The 16,112-nt window shown below is 43.5% G+C and overlaps 2 non-coding genes across 2 annotated transcripts; both read right to left on the reverse strand.

Annotated features, from left to right (window-relative positions):
• Positions 1-14,390: 14,390 nt before the first annotated feature.
• Positions 14,391-14,472, reverse strand: TRNAS-AGA (transfer RNA serine (anticodon AGA)). The gene has a single exon. It is a non-coding gene; the product is annotated as a tRNA-Ser (tRNA).
• Positions 14,473-14,500: 28 nt separating this feature from the next.
• Positions 14,501-14,580, reverse strand: TRNAS-AGA (transfer RNA serine (anticodon AGA)). The gene has a single exon. It is a non-coding gene; the product is annotated as a tRNA-Ser (tRNA).
• Between the last annotated feature and the right edge of the window lie 1,532 nt (positions 14,581-16,112).

Below are 16,112 nucleotides of genomic sequence, written 5' to 3' on the forward strand. Positions count from 1 at the left end.
GGACGGTCCAGGGCAAGCTTCTCAGATTTGTTAATGTCGACTCGCAGGTTTTTGAGAGATGCTTTAAGCAGTCTTTCTAAGGGCCCCTTTCCACTTGTGTGAGAAAAAAACGGTCCGATTTACGGACCGAAAAAACTGATGTAACGTCTGCGAGTGCCATGCGAGTGTCATGCGATTTTTTTTATCGCAACATCCGTATGACATCCGTATTGCTGTCCGATTTTTACGCTCCCAGGCTTTCTAGGAAAGTTCCCACGATCTATGAACAGCCAGCAGAGGGCGCCTCACCGCAAATGAAGCTAAATATAGCTCATTGATCTATATTTAGACTCATTCCCCGGGGTTTTGCAGCGAGGAGTAGCATTGCATTAGCAAAGCTCCTGGCTGCAAAATGTTTTAACCCCTTCAGAAGGATTTACATCATTGGACTTTACAGATCTGTGGAAGGTAAGTATATTGTTGGTTTATTATTTTTTTTTTGTCACAGAACGAGGGTCTTCACTGAGTGGATTGGGCGTTAAATAAAAAATTACAACAACCTTTGTTTTTATTTCATTAAAATAATTTGTAATAATGTGTGTGTGTATTTTTTTTAACCCTTTCTTTCAATTGGATTAATAATGGATAGGTGTCATAATTGACGCCTCTCCATTATTAATTAGGCTTAATGTCACCTTACAATAGCAAGGTGGCATTAACCCTTCATTACCCCATATCCCACCGCTACACGGGAATGGGAAGAGAGTGGCCAAGTGCCAGAATAGGCGCATCTTCCAGATGTGCCTTTTCTGGGGTGGCTGGGGGCAGGTGTTTTTAGCCAGGGGGGGGCCAATAACCATGGACCCTCTCCAGGCTATTAATATCTGCCCTCAGTCACTGGCTTTACTACTCTGGCGAGAAAATTGTGCGGGAGCCCACGCCAATTTTTTCCGCCATTTAACCCTTAAATATAATAGCTAGAACGCCCAAATTTTACATATACACACTACTAACATTAGTAGTGTGGAATATACAAAAAAAAATGGTGATATGAGATGGTTTACTGTATGTAAACCAGGTCTCATATCATGTCGGGTTTGTGAAGGAGAAAGCAAAAGCCGGTAATTGAATTACCAGCTTTAAAGCTATCTCGCGCTGCATTAAATATAAATATATATATATAGCTGTCTCCCTGACATATATATGTATATATACCTATTCTATGTGTATATATCTACTCTCATCTAACCTGTCAGTGTGATTTTACTGTACTCTGCGCTGAATTGCCGGCTTTTCTAAGGACACGGGTGCGTAAAAATCGGACAGCACTCGCATGGTGCGAGTGCTGTGCGTTTTTTGTCTCGCACCCATTGACTTGCATTGGCGAGTCTCGTCCGAGAATCTCAGCAATACGCAGCATGCTGCAATTTTTTTTCTCAGCCGACACAGATTTTTCTCAGTCCGATTTCGGCTGGGAAAAAAATCGCAAATGGAGTGTCACATATTGATTAACATTGGTCCGAGTGCAATCCGATTTTTTATCGGATTGCACTCGTCCGTTTTCCTCACAAGTGGAGATGAGCCCTAACATTTCTTCTGTCCCCCTCTGCTCGCTTTCCCTGATACAGTTCTCCATACAGCAGTTATGTAGTCAATCAGCTGTCTGGCATTCTGACCACATTTACAGCCCACCTGGCTTGGGCTTTCAGCAGGAGAGTATAGATGCTGCAGAGCCCAGCTTGTTTCAGGATTTCCATTTCAGAGATATTGTCTTGCAACTTAATATGGAGAACTCTGTGGAGACAGCACAGGTGAAAGTGATGGAGCTGTTTGGCATGCAGGCAGTAGACAGTCCAGGTTTCACTGGTATAGAAAAGAGTAGTAAGGACCACCATGCAGAAAACCTTCAGCTTAGCAGTAAGGCCGGCGTCACACTTGCGAGTTTTACGGACGTAAGAGCGCAGAAACTACGTCCGTAAAACTCGCAAAAAATACGGCACAATTATTCTCTATGCCCCTGCTCCTATCTGCCGTATTAAACTAATCAGTATTATATGGCTTTCTACGGCCGTAGAAAATCGCAGCATGCTGCATTTGTCACTGTATTGCGCAAATAAAACGTCAATGAAAGTCTATGGAAGCCCCAAAAATACGGATTACACACGGACCAGCAGTGTGACTTGCGAGGAATACGCAGCGCTGTTAGAGAGAAAAGCCGGTAATTCAGTGCGGTGTACAGTAAAATCACACTTACAGCTTACAGTAGAATAGGTAGAATAAATGTGTACACATAGAATAGGTATATATATATATGTCAGTGAGACACATATATGTATATATATTAATATTTCATCCAGCGCGATATAGCAGAAAGCCGGTAATTCAGTTACCGGCTTTTGCTTTCTCCTTCCTAAAACCCGACATGATATGAGACCTGGTTTACATACAGTAAACCATCTCATATCCCCATTTTTTTTGCATATTCCACACAACTAATGTCAGTAGTGTGTATATGCAAAATTTGGCCGTTCTAGCTAGTAAATTAAGGGGTTAAATGGCAGAAAAAATTGGCGTGGGCTCCCGCACAATTTTCTCCGCCAGAGTGGTAAAGCCAGTGACTGAGGGCAGATATTAATAGCCTGGAGAGGGTCCATGGTTATTGGCCTTCCCCCTGGCTAAAAACATCTGCCCCCAGCCACCCCAGAAAAGGCACATCTGGAAGATGCGCCTATTCTGTCACTTGGCCACTCTCTTCCCATTCCCGTGTAGCGGTGGGATATGGGGTAATGAAGGGTTAATGCCACCTTGCTATTGTAAGGTGACATTAAGCCAAATTAATAATGGAGAGGCGTCAATTATGACACCTATCCATTATTAATCCAATACTAGTAAAGGGTTAAAAAAAACACACACACATTATTAAAAATTAATTTAATGAAAAAAACACAAAGGTTGTTGTATTAATTTATTCTACTCTCAATCCACTCACTGAAGACCCTCGATCTGTAAATAAAAAAAAAATAATAAACCAAGAATATACATACCTTCCGAGGATCTGTAAGGTCCAACGATATAAATCCATCTGAAGGGGTTAAAATGTTTTGCAGGCAGGAGTTCTGCTAATGCAGCGCTACTCCTGCCTGCAAAACCCCGGAGAATGTAGGTAAAGTAGGTCATTGACCTATATTTACCTGCATTTGCGGTGAGGCGCCCTCTGCTGGCTGTTCCTAGATCGTGGGAACTATCCTAGAAAGCTATTTTATATTTTAACCCCTTCAGATGGATTTACATCGTTGGACCTTACAGATCCTCGGAAGGTATGTATATTCTTGGTTTATTATTTTTTTTTTATTTACAGATCGAGGGTCTTCAGTGAGTGGATTGAGAGTAGAATAAATTAATACAACAACCTTTGTGTTTTTTTCATTAAATTAAATTTTAATAATGCGTGTGTTTTTTTTTTAACCCTTTACCAGTATTGGATTAATAATGGTTAGGTGTCATAATTGACGCCTCTCCATTATTAATTTGGCTTAACCCCTTCCCGACCTTTGACGCATACGCTGCGTCATGAAAGTCGATGCCATTCCGACCCATGATGCAGCGTATGCGTCATGGAAAGATCGCGTCCCTGCAGATCCGGTGAAAGGGTTAACTCCCATTTCGCCCGATCTGCAGGGACAGGGGGAGTGGTAGTTTAGCCCAGGGGGGTGGCTTCACCCCCTCCCCCGTGGCTACGATCGCTCTGATTAGCTGTTGAAAGTGAAACTGCCAATCAGAGCGATTTGTAATATTTCACCAAAAAAACTGGTGAAATATTACAATCCAGCCATGGCCGATGCTGCAATATCATCGGCCATGGCTGGAAACACTAATGTGTTTTTCCACTAAGGTTGGGGTAAGAACTAGGGTTAGGGTTAGGTGTAGGGTTAGGTGTAGGGTTAGGGGTAGGGTTAGGGTTAGGGGTAGGGTTAGGGGTAGGGTTAGGGTTAGGGGTAGGGTTAGGGGTAGGGCTAGGGGTAGGTGTAGGGTTCGGGATGTGCACACGTATTCTGGTCCTCTGCGGATTTTTCCGCAGAGGATTTGATAAATCCGCAGAGCTAAACCGCTGTGGATTTACCGTGGTTTTTCTGTGCATTTCATTGCAGTTTTACAACTGTGATTTTCTATTGGAGCAGTTGTAAAACCACTGCGGAATCCGCAGAAAGATGTGACATGCTGCGGAATGTAAACCGCTGCGTTTCCGTGCAGTTTTTCTGCAGCATGTGTACAGCGATTTTTGTTTCCCATAGGTTTACATTGAACTGTAAACTCATGGGAAACTGCTGCGGATCCGCAGCGTTTTCCGCAGTGTGTGCACATACCTTTAGAATTAGGCTATGTGCACACGGTGCGGATTTGGCTGCGGATCCGCAGCAGTGTTCCGTCTGGTTTACAGTACCATGTAAACCTATGGAAAACCAAATCCGCTGTGCCCATGGTGCGGAAAATACCACGCGGAAACGCTGCCTTGTATTTTCCGCAGCATGTCAATTCTTTGTGCGGATTCCGCAGCGTTTTACACCTGTTCCTCAATAGGAATCCACAGGTGAAATCCGCACAAAAAACACTGGCAATCCGCGGTAAATCCGCAGGTAAAACACAGTGCCTTTTACCCGCGGATTTTTCAAAAATGGTGCTGAAAAATCTCATACGAATCCGCAACGTGGGCACATAGCCTTAGGGTTAGGGTTGGGTTGGAATTAGGGTTGTGGTTAGGGGTGTGTTGGGGTTAGGGTTGTGGTTAGGGGTGTGTTGGGGTGTGATTAGGGTTACGGCTACAGTTGGGATAAGGGTTAGGGGTGTGTTGGAGTTAGAATTGAGGGGTTTCCACTGTTTAGGCACATCAGGGGGTTTCCAAACGCAACATGGCGCCACCATTGATTCCAGCCAATCTTGTATTCAAAAAGTCAAATGGTGCTCCCTCACTTCCGAGCCCCGACGTGTGCCCAAACAGTGGTTTACCCTCAAATATGGGGTACCAGCATACTCAGGACAAACTGCGCAACAATTATTGGGGTCCAATTTCTCCAGTTACCCTTGTGAAAATAAAAAATTGCTTGCTAAAACATCATTTTTGAGGAAAGAAAAATGATTTTTTATTTTCACGGCTCTGTGTTGTATACGTCTGTGAAGCACTTGGGGGTTCAAAGTGCTCAGCACATATCTAGGTAAGTTCCTTGGGGGGTCTATTTTCCAAAATGGGGTCACTTGTGGGGGGTTTCTACTGTTTAGGCACACCAAGGGCTCTGCAAACGCAACGTGACGCCCGCAGACCATTCCATCAAAGTCTGCATTTCAAAAGTCACTACTTCCCTTCTGAGCCCCGACGTGTGCCCAAACAGTGGTTTACCCCCACACATGGGGTATCGGCGTACTCAGGAGAAACTGGAAAACAACTTTTGGGGTCCAATTACTCCTGTAACCCTTGGGAAAATAAAAAATTCTGGGCTAAAAAATTATTTTTGAGGAAAGAAAACATATTATTTTCACGGCTCTGCGTTATAAACTTCTGTGAAGCACTTGGGGGTTCAAAGTGCTCAACACACATCTAGATAAGTTCCTTTCGGGGTCTAGTTTCCAAAATGGGGTCACTTGTGGGGGGTTTTTACTGTTTAGCCACATCAGGGGCTCTGCAAACGCAACGTGACACCCGCAGAGCATTCCATCAAAGTCTGCATTTCAAAACGTCACTACTTCACTTCCGAGGCCCGGGATGTGCCCAAACAGTGGTTTACCCCCACATATGGGGTATTACCGTACTCAGGAAAAACTGGACAACAACAATTGGGGTCAAATTTCTCCTGTTACCCTTGGGAAAATTAAAAAATTCTGGGCTAAAAAATTATTTTTGAGTAAAGAAAACTTATTTATTATTTTCACGGCTCTGCGTTATAAACTTCTGTGAAGCACTTTGGGGTTCAAAGTGCTCACCACACATCTAGATAAGTTCCTTTGGGGGTCTAGTTTCCAAAATGGGGTCACTTGTGTGGAGTTTCTACTGTTTAGGCACATCAGGGGCTCTGCAAACACAACGTGACGCCCGCAGAGCATTCCATCAAAGTCTGCATTTCAAAACATCACTACTTCCCTTCCAAACCCCGACGTGTGCCCAAACAGTGGTTTACCCCCACATATGGGGTATCAGCGTACTCAGGAGAAACAGGACAACAACTTTTGGGGTTAAATTTCTCCTGTTACCCTTGGGAAAATAAAAAATTGCGGGTTAAAATATCATTTTTGAGAAAAGAATAATTTTTTTTTTATTTTCATGGCTCTGCGTTATAAACTTCTGTGAAGCACTTGGGGGTTCAAAGTGCTCACCACACATCTAGATTAGTTGCTTTGGGGGTCTAGTTTCCAAAATGGGGTCATTTGTGGGGGATCTGCAATGTTTACGCACACAGGGGCTCTCCAAACGTGACATGGTGTCCGCTAATAATTGGAGTTAATTTTCCATTTAAAAAGCCAAATGGCGTGTCTTCCCTTCCGAGCCCTGCCGTGCGCCCAAACAGTGGTTTACCCCCACATATGGGGTATCAGCGTACTCAGGACAAACTGGACAACAACAATTGGGGTCCAATTTCTCCTATTTCCCTTGGAAAAATAGGAAATTCTAGGCTAAAAATAATTTTGGAGGAAAGAAAAATTATTTTTTATTTTCATGGCTCGGCGTTATAAACTTCTGTGAAGCACCTGGGGGTTTAAAGTGCTCAATATGCATCTAGATAAGTTCCTTGGGGGGTCTAGTTTCGAAAATGGGGTCACTTGTGGGGGAGCTCCAATGTTTAGGCACACAGGGGCTCTCCAAACGCGACATGGTGTCCGCTAACGATGGAGATAATTTTTCATTCAAAAAGTCAAATGGCGCTCCTTCCCTTCTGAGCCTTACCATGTGCCCAAACAGTGGTTTACCCCCACATGTGAGGTATCGGTGTACTCAGTAGAAATTGCCCAACAAATTTTAGGATTCATTTTATCCTGTTGCCCATGTGAAAATGAAAAAATTGAGGCTAAAATAATTTTTTTGTGAAAAAAAGGTACTTTTTCCTTTTTACGGATCAATTTGTGAAGCACCTGAGGGTTTAAAGTGCTCACTATGCATCTAGATAAGTTCCTTGGGGCATCTAGTTTCCAAAATGGGGTCACTTGTGGGGAAGCTCCAATTTTTAGGCACACAAGGGCTCTCCAAACGCGACATGGTGTCCGCTAAAGAGTGGAGCCAATTTTTCATTCAAAAAGTCAAATGGCGCTCCTTCCCTTCCAAGCCCTGCCGTGCGCCCAAACAGTGGTTTACCCCATATGTGAGGTATCAGCGTACTCAGGACAAATTGGACAACAATGTTCATGGTTCACTTTCTCCTTTTACCATTGGGAAAATAAAAAAATTGTTGCTAAAAGATCATTTTTGTGACTAAAAAGTTAAATGTTCAATTTTTCCTTCCATGTTGCTTCTGCTGCTGTGAAGCACCTGAAGGGTTAATAAACTTCTTGAATGTGGTTTTGTGCACCTTGAGGGGTGCAGTTTTTAGAATGGTGTCACTTTTGGGTATTTTCAGCCATATAGACCCCTCAAACTGACTTCAAATGTGAGGTGGTCCCTAAAAAAAATGGTTTTGTAAATTTCGTTGTAAAAATGAGAAATCGCTGGTCAAATTTTAACCTTTATAACTTCTTAGCAAAAAAAAATTTTGTTTCCAAAATTGTGTTGATGTAAAGTAGGCATGTGGGAAATGTTATTTATTAACTATTTTGTGTCACATAATACTCTGGTTTAACAGAATAAAAATTAAAAATGTGAAAATTGCAAAATTTTCAAAATTTTTGCTAAATTTCCATTTTTATCACAAATAAACACAGAATTTATTGACCTAAATTTACCACTAACATGAAGCCCAATATGTCACGAAAAAACAATCTCAGAACCGCTAGGATCCGTTGAAGCGTTCCTGAGTTATTACCTCATAAAGGGACACTGGTCAGAATTGCAAAAAACGGCAAGGTCTTTAAGGTCAAAATAGGCTGGGTCATGAAGGGGGTTAGCCAACAGGCCAGACCGCATAGCAAATATAAGGGTTGGGGGTCACCTGGGTAATAGTGATCACAAAATAAAAAGTTTTCATGTATCCTTTAATAAGATGTGTAGTAGAGGGGTTGCAAGAACACTAAACTTCAGGAGGGCAAATTTCCAACGGATGAGAGAGGATCTTGGTGCAATTAACTGGGACGATATACTGAGACATAAAAATACACAAAGAAAATGGGAGACGTTTATTAGTTTGTTAATAAACATACTAGAAATAAGAGGAAACCAATATGGCTAAATAGAGCGCAATAAGTGACAAAAAGAAAGCATTTAGAGAATTAAAGGAAGTAGGTAGTGATGAGGCATTAAATAAATACAGAAAATTAAATAAATTCTGTAAAAAGCAAATCAAGGCAGCAAAGATTGGGACAGAGAGACTCATTGCCAGAGAGAGTAAAAATAATCCCAAAATATTCTTTATCTACGTAAATAGTAAGAAACTAAAAAATGATAGTGTTGGCCCCCTTAAAAATAGTCTGGGTGAAATGGTGGATGAGGATGAGGAAAAAGCCAATATGCTAAATGACTTTTTTTCATCAGTATTTACACAAGAAAATCCCATGGCAGACAAAATGATCAGTGATAACAAAAATTCCCCATTAACCCCTTCATGACCTTGGGATTTTTCATTTTTCCGTGTTCGTTTTTCACTCCCCTCCTTCCCAGAGCCATAACCTTTTTATTTTTCCGTCAATTTGGCCACGTGAGGGCTTATTTTTTGCAGGACGAGTTGTACTTTTGAACGACATCATTGGTTTTAGCATGTCGTGTACTAGAAAACGGGAAAAAAATTCCAAGTGCGGTGAAATTGCAAAAAAAGTGCAATCCCACACTTGTTTTTTGTTTGGCTTTTTTGCTAGGTTCACTAAATGCTAAAAATGACCTGCCATTATGATTCTCCATGTCAGTACGAGTTCATAGACACCTAACATGACTAGGTTATTTTTTAGCTAAGTGGTGAAAAAAAATTCCAAACTTTGCTAAAAAAAAAAAAAAAAAATTGCGCCATTTTCCGATACTCGTAGCGTCTCCATTTTTCGTGATCTGGGGTTGGTTGAGGGCTTATTTTTTGCGTGCTGAGCTGGCGTATTTAATGATAGCATTTTGGTGCAGATACATTCTTTTGATCGCCCGTTATTGCATTTTAATGCAATGTCGCGGCGACCTAAAAAACGTAATTCTGGCGTTTCGAATTTTTTTCTTGCTACGCCGTTTAGCGATCAGGTTAATGCTTCTTTTAATTGATAGATCGGGCGATTCTGAGCGCGGCGATACCAAATATGTGTAGATTTGATTTTTTTTTATTGATTTATTTTGATTGGGGCGAAAGGGGGGTGATTTAAACTTTTATATTTTTTTTATTTTTTTCACATTTTTTTTAAACTTTTTTTTTTTACTTTTGCCATGCTTCAATAACCTCCATGGGAGGCTAGAAGCAGGCACAGCACGATCGCCTCTGCTACATAGCAGCGATCTGCTGATCGCAGCTATGTAGCAGAAATGGAGGTGTGCTGTGAGCGCCGACCACAGTATGGCGCTCACAGCCACCGGTCATCAGTAACCATAGAGGTCTCTAGGACCTCTATGGTTACCATCCTGACGCATCGCCGACCCCCGATCATGTGACGGGGTCGGCGATGACGTCATTTCCGGCAACCCGGCCGGAAGCGGTGGTTAAATGCCTCTGTCTGCGTTTCACAGCGGCATTTAACTATTTAATAGGTGCGGGCAGATCGCGATTCTGCCCGCGCCTATTACGGGCACATGTCAGCTGTTCAAAACAGCTGACATGTCCCGGCTTTGATGCGGGCTCACCGCGGAGCCCTGCATCAAAGCAGGGGATCTGACCTCGGACGTACTATCCCGTCCGAGGTCAGATAGGGGTTAAATGTCACCTGCTTAACCCAGCAGGAAGTACGGTGTCTAAAAATCACTAAAATTGACAAATCTCCGGGCCCGGATGGGATACACCCCGGAGTACTGAAGGAACTAAGTACAGTCATTGATAGACCATTATTTTTAATCTTTAAAGAGTCCATAATAGTTACCTCGAGTTGCAGTGATGCGCCCTCTACGGGATGTCCTCATATGAACTCGAGCCTGGGAAAATATTCTGAAAATATTCTGAAAAGTTCCCAGGCTCGAGTTCATATGAGGACATCCAGCAGGGGGCGCATCACCGCAACTCAAGGAAACTACAGGTCATTCACCTATATTCCATTAATTTGCCAGGTTTTTACAGGCAGGGGCGGCTGCATTAGCAGGCTTCTGCTTGTAAAATTAGTTAACCCTTTCAGATGGATTTACAGCGTGGGAGGAGACTGATCATCAGAAGGTATGGAATATTGTTGTTTGTTTTTTTTTACATTTGTTACAGGTGACAAGAGTCTTCAGGTGGATTACCAGTGTAATAAAATATTACAACAACCTGTGTATTTATTTCATTAAAATACTTTGTAATAATGTGTGTGTGTGTTTTTTTAACCATTTCATACTATTGGATTAATAATGGATAGGTGTCATAATTGATGCCTCTCCATTATTAATCTGGCTTAATGTCACCTTATAATATAGCTAAGGCATACAATGAAATAGGCCCTGTCTAAATCCTCAGGATCAAATATAATAGCAGCAATAGAGGATATCCATAATCTAAAACATAACTTTTAATACATCCAAGTTAAAAATCTGGATCCACACAAACAAAACAGAAAAACGTGCTCAAGTGAAACAGTGCTCAAGATAAAAAATTGGAGCAGTCTTACCAATTAGACGAACAGATAAGGGAAATCCCTCAAGTTATAGGAGGAAGGTGGTACCGATTGTATTAGCCAGGTAGGAGGGTAGGGAAATAATATGTAAACCACTGCCTTCCCTGTAAACCCTCCACGAACTCCTGTCCTGACAAGGACAGGCCCCAAGTATGTCCTGCTATGGATACCCACCAACCAACAAAAGAAACGAAAATAATGTCTATAATCTCCCAACGCGTTTCAACTCCGATGGGGGAGAATCATCAGGGGAGTTGTGTGATTCATGACCAATGGGTCTGCCGTAGTCCGTAAAAGATAATAATCAAGTCTCATTCAAGAGGGTCCGTGTATATCCGGGGTCCCGCAGTGGCAGGGAATACCCGTGTCCGATTAACAGGTGTCCGTTATGTCCGTAATCTGTAAGGAGTCCCTGACATCCAGTTAATGTCACCTTACAATAGCAAGGTGACATTAACCCTTCATTACCCCATATCCCACCGCTACACGGGAATGGGAAGAGAGAGGCCAAGTGCCAGAATAGGCGCGTATTCCAGATGTGCTTTTCTGGGGTGGCTGGGGGCAGATGATTTTAGCCGGGGGGGGGGGGCAATAGCCATGGACCCTCTCCAGGCTATTAATATCTGCCCTCAGTCACTGGCTTTACCATTCTGGCAGAGAAAATTGCGCAGTAGCCCACGCCAATTTATTCCGCGATTTAACCCTTTAATTTAATAGCTAGAGTGCCCAAATTTTGCACATACACACTATAAACATTAGTAGTGTGGAATATGCAAAAAAAAGGGATATGAGATGGTGTACTGTATGTAAACCATGTCTCATATCATGTGGGGTTTGCGAAGGAGATAGGAAAAGCCGGCAATTGAATTACCGGCTTTTCTCCTATCTAGCACTGTATGAAATATTAATATATATACATATATGTGTCTCACTGACATATATATATATATACCCCTATACTATGTGTAGACATTTATTTTAGCTATTCTATTCTAACCTGTCAGTGTGATTTTACTGTACACCGCGCTGAATTGCCGACTTTTCTATAGAACACCGCTGCGTATTTCTCGCAAGTCACACCGTGTGTTATCCGTAATTTTCTCACCCCCATAGACTTTCATTGGCGATTTTTTTTGCGCAAAGCGGTGACAAACGCAGCATGCTGCGATTTTCTACGGCCGTAGAAGACCGTATAATACGGATCAGTAAAATACGGCAGACGGGAGCTGGGCCATAGAGAATCATTTTATCGTATGCAATCCGTATTTTCTGCACCTCCCATACGTCCGTAAAACTCGCTAGTGTGACGCCAGCCTTAAGCTAATAACAGACACGGTGAGCAGTGAGACTATGGAACTCTCTGCCGTATGATGTTGTAATGAGTGATTCATTACTAAAATTTAAGAGGGGACTGGATACCTTTCTTGAAAAGTATAATGTTACAGGGTATATACACTAGATTCCCTGATAGGGCGATGATCCAGGGAACTAGTTTGATTGTCGCATGTGGAGTCAGGAAGGAATTTTTTCCCCAATGTGGAGCTTACTCTTTGCCACATGGTTTTTTTTGGCCTTCCTCTGGATCAACATGTTAGGGCATGTTAGGTTAGGCTATGGGTTGAACTAGATGGACTTAAAGTCTTCCTTCAACCTTAATAACTATGTTACTATGTTACTATATTTAGGGGGTTAAAGTACTAGGAGTGGTGCGGGACCACTCCTTGCACTGAGTGCTGGGTGTCAGCTGTCAGAATCAGCTGATACCAGGTGACTATTGTGCTTGCACAGCCTGTGTGCGTGTACGATTGTGATGTAGTAATAATACGTTCCTGGCCAATAAGGCCCAGGGTGTGTGGAAATATTATTACTGCAAATGTCGGAAAAGGGTTAGGGAATCCAAAATTGAAATTATTATTAAAAATATGGAAATGTAGTACCCAATGATGCAGAGGAACACCCTCACCTGTTTGGTACTTGGGCCAGTTTTGGATGGCCTCAATCTTGTTTTTTTGGGGTTTCGTAACCCTGCGGCCAATCAGGTATCCTAGGTACCGGGCTTCCCTGAGTCCTATTGCACATTTCATTCTGTTCGCTGTTAACCTCGCTATTCTGAGAGACCCCAGCAGTGGTTGTACCTGGGACAGGTGGGTATTTAAGTCAGCACTAAAGCGTCTAAATATGCAGATGCATATTTCCGATGAGATTCTTACACTATGTCCTTCAGCCTCTGGAATGTGGCTGGAGCCCCATGTCATCCAAAAGGCAAGATGACTTAAGGGGGAGTCACACATAACGATATCGTTAACAATATTGTTGCAACGTCACGCTTTTGGTGACGTAGCAACAATCCCGCTAACGATCTCATTATGTGTGACAGCGACCAACGATCAGGCCCCTGCTGGGAGATCGTTGGTCGTTGGGGAATGATCAGGACCATTTTTTGGTCGCTGATCACCCGCTGTCATCGTGGGATCGGCGTGTGTGATGCCGATCCAGCGATGTGTTCCCTTGTAACCAGGGTAAATATCGGGTTACTAAGCGCAGGGCCGCGCTTAGTAACCCGATATTTACCCTGGTTACCATTGTAAAAGTAAAAAAAAAAAAACAGTACATACTCACATTCTGATGTCTGTCACGTCCCCCGGCTTCCACAGGGTTAAAACTGCTTTCGGCAGGAGCGCTGCTAATGTGTCAGCGCCGGCCGTAAAGCAGAGCACAGCTGTGACGTCACCGCTGTTACTGCCGGCGCTGACACAGTCAGTGCAGGGAAGCTCTCGGCAGCAGCGCGTGCATTAGCAGCGCTCTTGCCGAAAGCAGTTTTAACCCTGTGGATGCTGGCGGGGGACGTGACAGACATCAGAATGTGAGTATGTAGTGTTTTGTTTTTTTTTAATTTTACAATGGTAACCAGGGTAAATATCGGGTTACTAAGTGCGGCCCTGTACTTAGTAACCCAATGTTTACCCTGGTTACCTGGGTGCTGCAGGGGGACTTCGGCATCGTTGAAGACAGTTTCAATGATGCCGAAGTCTTTCCCCTGATCGTTGGTCGCTGGAGAGAGCTGTCTGTGTGACAGCTCCCCAGCGACCACACAACGACTTACCAATGATCACGGCCAGGTCGTATCGCTGGTCATGATCGTTGGTAAGTCGTTTAGTGTGACTAAAGCTTTAGCGATAGAGACCCTCTGGCATTATAAAAGCCGTCTTTTCTTTTGTTGATTCTGTTAATGGGACCTGCCAGTAACCTTTGGTGAGATCGAGCATGGTAAAGTAACATAACATAGTAACATAACATAGTAAGGCCGAAAAAAGACATTTGTCCATCCAGTTCAGCCTATATTCCATCATAATAAATCCCTAGATCTACGTGCTTCTACAGAACCTAATAATTGTATGATACAATATTGTTCTGCTCCAGGAAGACATCCAGGCTTCTCTTGAACCCCTCGACTGAGTTCGCCATCACCACCCCTCAGGCAAGCAAATAGTAACATAAAACTATAGGAACATATTCGTAGTCGGCAGGATTTGAACCTGCGCGGGGAAACCCCAATGGATTTCTAGTCCATCGCCTTAACCACTCGGCCACGACTACTCAGACAAAAACTATAGGAACATATTCGTAGTCGGCAGGATTTGAACCTGCGCGGGGAAACCCCAATGGATTTCTAGTCCATCGCCTTAACCACTCGGCCACTGGGCCTCTCCCTTCACAATTAGCTTGTGCACATGGGACATTGGATAGAGGTCAAATTTTGAGACCTGATTTAATTTTCTGAATTCATTACAGAATCGTAATGACCCGTCTGGCTTTGGTATCAGCACAATGGTGCTAGCCCACTCACTCTAAAACTTCTCCATGACTTCCAACTGAAGCGTTTGCTTCACTTCGGCCACGATGATTTGCCTCTGGACTTCTGGCACCTGGTAATGGTTTCATCTGTACCTTTACCCACGGCTTGGTTACAATGTCATGCTGGATCACTAAGGTCTGCCCCAAAAGCACTGAGAATACATCCGCATTCTGTTACACCAGAACCCGAGCCTCCCGTCGCTTCTGTTTCCTGTTTCATAAGAGTGTCATTTATTTTAACCTGACCCCCTTCCGCATCCTTGGCCGGTGCCAGAGGGTTCCACATTGGTACGACCGGAGTTGCCTCCGTGACCAAACATTCCCGGTCCTTCCAGGTTTTTAGCAGGTTTACATGGTACAGTTGTTCGGGTTTCCTCTTTCCAGGCTGGTACACTCTATAATTTACTTCTCCCACCTTCCCCCATATCTCATATGGCCCTTGCCACTTGGCCATGAGTTTACTCTGAGGGGTGGGCACTAGCACCAACATCAGGTCCCCTTCTTTAAAGGACCTAACCGTGGCTCTTTTATCTTACCTGCAGCTCTGCGCGGCCTGGGCATCCATCAGATGCTCATTTACTATGAGCCTCACTGCCGCAATCTGGTACTGCATACTTGCCACATTCTCGATCACACTCCGATGCAGAGTAGGCTCCTGTTCCCATATTTCTTTAGCTACGTTGAGCAGTCCCATCAGATATCTGCCATACAATAGCTCAAACTGTGAGAAACCTGTGGATGCCTGTGGTACTTCACAGATAGCGAAACATTAGATAGGGCAACAACATGTCCTAGTCTCTAAATCTTTGGAGACCACCTTTTTGATCATGGATTTTATAGTCTTATTAAATCTCTCCATTAACCCGTCGGTTTGTCGGTGGTACACTGACGTGTGTAGCTGCTTGACCCGGAGCAGGTTACAAAACTACTTGGTCAGCTTGGACATAAAAGGAATCCCCTGATTGGTGAGGATCTCCTTTGATAGCCCAAGGTGACAAAACATGGCAAACAGCTCATGGGCTATTAGTTTTGCCGAGGTGTGGCAGAGGTGTTGCTGGGTACCACATGGCATAGTCCACTATGACCAAAATATGTTGATGGCCACGGGTGGACTTCAGTATAGGCCCCACCATATCCATTGCTTTCCACTCAAATGGTACCTCTATGATCAGCAGAGGTACCAGTGGACTTCAGTAGTTTGTGGTGGGCGATTTTAGTTGGCACTCTGGACACATGTAACAGTACCTTTGGATCGCCGCGTAAATCCCAGGTAAAAAAGAAATGCTGCAGTATGCACTCCTGCATCTTTTTGGCCCCAACTGCTCTCCCAGCATGTGGATGATGTGAGCCATTTCGAGCACCGCCCGATGGTAGGATTGGGG

The sequence above is a fragment of the Ranitomeya imitator genome, chromosome 9, assembly GCF_032444005.1.
Source record: "Ranitomeya imitator isolate aRanImi1 chromosome 9, aRanImi1.pri, whole genome shotgun sequence".
NCBI classification, from domain to species: Eukaryota; Metazoa; Chordata; class Amphibia; order Anura; family Dendrobatidae; genus Ranitomeya; species Ranitomeya imitator.